We start from the raw sequence: 4,062 nt of genomic DNA, 5'->3' as shown, positions 1-4,062 counted from the left end.
TTGCGAAAGTGTCAACAAAGTGTTTTTTCATTCTTTTCTCTAACAAAATTTCTTAAGCACTTGAACACAACATGTGATTGAAAACTGAAACAAAAATCGCTTTTTTTTATAAATATGAAATAAATCGCTGGTTAAATGATCGATGATCGATGACAATGATGTTTGGTTTTAAATACTAAATTACTTGCGAGTGTAGACGATCGAATTGTGTTCGTCGAGTACATCGAACTAAAATAAAATAGAGTGTTCACAACCAAAAGAACGTTTGAAATGTTCTTAACGACGAAACAAACTCGCAATAAATCATACGTCTGTTTCTGTTGTTGTCTTTCGGAAAACTGAATTACCATCGAAGCGACATTAGATTATTTGGTATACAATCGCTTGTTCGCTTACTGTTGGATATCAGAGCAAAAGTAATGCAAACACAAGACGATGACGGTCAAGGTGTATTCCCCTCTACAAATTAAAACCAATATGTGTAAGAGCCCATGCATCCACGATCACTAACACATGCACGCATCAATTCGTCTGCACAATGAACAAAACACATCCATTGCCGAAGCTATACGTTCTTCCTCCTCGACTTGATTTGGTTACGATCTTTTCTGTCTTCCGCATCGTCATACAGTGGATGTGTGTATATGTGTGTGCGCGTGTCATGGAAATGTGTATGACTGTGTGCAAGTTACTTTCTTTGATTCTATTTTACTCTTGATGTGTATGTGCTCATGGTACGGGTTCTTTTACACATACTAGAAAGATTCCCCTTCGCAGTCTCTCTCTCAGCTACCATCCAGTTCAGTCACTAGAACGATCCGTGAATGATCATTACTTTTATCAATTTATTTGTATGTTCCGCAGTATACGTTCTATTGCTACCTGTATGCTCATTTCTATCTGTCTGTCGATGGTGTGTTATTTTGTTGTTGATTTCTTTGTCGATCTCTTTCTCCCATTATATTCCATACGTTATTCTTTTTTTTGTCGATTTGTCTAGTGCAATATCAATACAAACATGTGAATACATAGAAATGTTGCTGCTCACACATTTACCGGACTGTTTGCTAACACTGGTGTGAGAATGTGATTTGTGTAAACAGACCGAGGAACAAGAAGTAAACGACTGTGTTATTATCGTTATTATTATTATTACTACTATTCTCTCTTTCTCTCTAGATTCTGTTTTGTTGTCTTTCTTCGTTGCTTACCTGTTAACATTTTTTTACAACGTATTTGCGAGATTGCATATTGGTAAAAATAAAAACGATTACAAACTTAAACACGTATTATTTTGGTTGTACGTAATAATCACTGCCATCGGAGAATTATACTATATGCCATACGATTTTTGTAATTTTTTTTTATTGTGATGATCTTTTTTTACTCTCGACAATGCGCCTGAAAACTCCAACATTTGCACACTTCGTTTATGTTCTATTTTAATTGAATTTTTGTTTAAGGTGACAATAAATCCGGACATTGAATCCCATATTAATTCAATGCCATTCATTGTATTATTGCGCAAGTAAAAAAATATTTCCAAAGGGATCGCATTTTCAACGACCGCAGATGCTGATTGTATTTTTTGGTAAGCTTTCTGCTTTGATACAGTTAATGCACTGTTATATATTTTTCTTATTGATTCATGATCTATTTCATCACATTATCTTTTTTCTTGACTTAGAATTTTTGCGGTTATTTGCCTATTTTGTTTGTAACAAAAGTAGATCTCATTGAACTTATTTTCCATTCATTTTCATTTCTCTGTGTATGGTTCGTTCGATTGGGTTTTCGACTCACATTTACAGTTGGCTGTTGGTAGGCAGAGAATAGTGCTTGTATCTAACGGGAATTTCATCTGAATATCGATTGCAGCTCCTCGTTTTCAATAGTTCATACAGTTAGTTCGCAATTGTAATTCAGGAAATAAGGAATCAAATAGGCCGGATATTTCAAGTTTATGTTCAAGTTTTTTTCATAATATTTCGTTTTTGTGTAGTTAATAATGATTTATTTTCGATCAAAAATAAATGATAAAATTGTCATTCAAGTTGTTGGTCTTTTTTTTTCCTTTTTTTAGTCGAAGCGAAAAAATTTTTTTACATTGAATAATTCAGTATAAATTAATTTCAGTTTTATCTTTACTCTGGCGTTCGCTTTTATTTACGAAAATTATTAGCATTCACTGTAAGTTCTTTGAAGTAGAAACAGGCCAAATGAGCATTTGGCCACTAAATTAATGAAACGCAAAAAAACCGTTTTCGAAAATTATTCAAAAAGTGTGAATAGAAGCGAAATTATGTTCAGAAGTTCTATATTCTACTTTCGTTTCGATTTCCTATTCCATGACTCGCGACATATTTCTAATTCAAAAGCCAATGAACTCCCAAACTGGAAAAAGCATTCTTTGCTCAATCAGCAGTCAAAAACAATGAATGACAAGAAGAAAACAAAGCGACGATGACGAAAAAAAAAACAACAACAACATAATAGTACACATAACTCTTTGATATACCAAAAGAGAGTTGAACGATTATGAAAGCCAGAAATGTATGTGTATAAGGTAGTTCTGCGATGCCCGCTTCTTCTCCAAATATGCTATACTATGCGTATGTTGTGTATGTATGGTGACGCTGTTTGATGTATGTAAATTTATTTTGGCTATTTTAAGCTAATATCCAAACACAATGAAATACTAATGTTTGCTATGATTTAAACCTACACAAGCAGTTTATTGACCCTCTCACTGCCGAAAATTAACATATACGTTTTGTTTAGACCGTACGGCTTATTTACATTTTTTTATGATTTTCTTCTGTTATGTATGGTGCTGCAAAATATGATAGATTTAATGACCAATTCCCCAGAAGAACATATTAATTGTTCACTATAAAATTGTTGAATTTTCTCTTATTACTCCACTTCTTCTTCTTCTACTACTATTGACCCTAACCCAGTACAATTTATCGTAAATTGAAAACTGCATCATCCATTAAGCAAACAATCAACAATTTTTTCGTATTCAAATCGAAATCAATACCATTTTGAGGTGTTGACGATTTTATTTTATTTGAATAGCCGATAACAAATGTTTAAGCTATCAAGTAAAGTTCGTCGTTTATTTATGTCTTTTGTCTAGAGCATACATTGCGCAGATGACTCCAATGCAGTTGTCAATGAGTTAGATAAACAGTTGTCAGAAATAACGTTCGATGTTTTTTTATAAGCATCCAGAACGATGGCGTTCTTATATTAAAAAAAAAAAAACAGTTAAGAGCAAATAACTCCAGATGAGTTCAACAATTTCTTCTGTTGCTTGACCTTTCTATTTTTGAATTGTCTTTCCATTTTCATGGGCGCACGTCATTCAAAGCTAAAAAAACCATTTGATCTAACTTTAAATCTGAACGTTTCACACAAACAAATGATAATACACAGCGATCAGAGAGCTATTCAAACTTGTTCCAAGCTTTGCACAGATTTAGTCGAACCAAACGGTCATCGCCCTATAACATACATTTATGGCTGAATTTTACTTCTATGCGAGAAATCAACATGTTTCTATCTCATTTGCTCTGCTTCGGTATGCTACGAAATAATTCTGTTGTGCGATGCCTCACTGAGCAACAATTGCCTCCATATGACAGCGCAAACATTGCTTCCTACACTCTCTCATACACACACTCACATATATATATATATATATATATATTCTCTCTGTCTGTGCTTTATGTGCGTGCGCCCGTTCATTCTCAAATGCTTGAACGGTTAGCGAATAAATGCATAGACGCAGCGTACGGAATAGAAGCTTTGAAAATTGATTTGGCCGCGAACTTGAGATAGCTCGCCTTCATGGGCACATCGCTTTGGCCTCTCTGTATTGGATCAACAATAGAAAGAGAGTGAGCGGTGTGCAGCAGCTCAATCGAACAAACGTACGTTGAAAACATTGAGGCAAGTGTATCGTTGGAGAGAGAGAGAGAGGAAAAAAGAGAGACGGTTTCCGTGTATTGCGCAAATTTTCGCGAGTATAGCTAACTAGCGCGCGCCGGACACAAA

Source organism: Contarinia nasturtii, unplaced genomic scaffold (assembly GCF_009176525.2).
Source record: "Contarinia nasturtii isolate CC-2019 unplaced genomic scaffold, AAFC_CNas_1.1 Cnas_scaffold_2166, whole genome shotgun sequence".
NCBI lineage: Eukaryota > Metazoa > Arthropoda > Insecta > Diptera > Cecidomyiidae > Contarinia > Contarinia nasturtii.
This window is presented reverse-complemented; position numbering follows the sequence as displayed.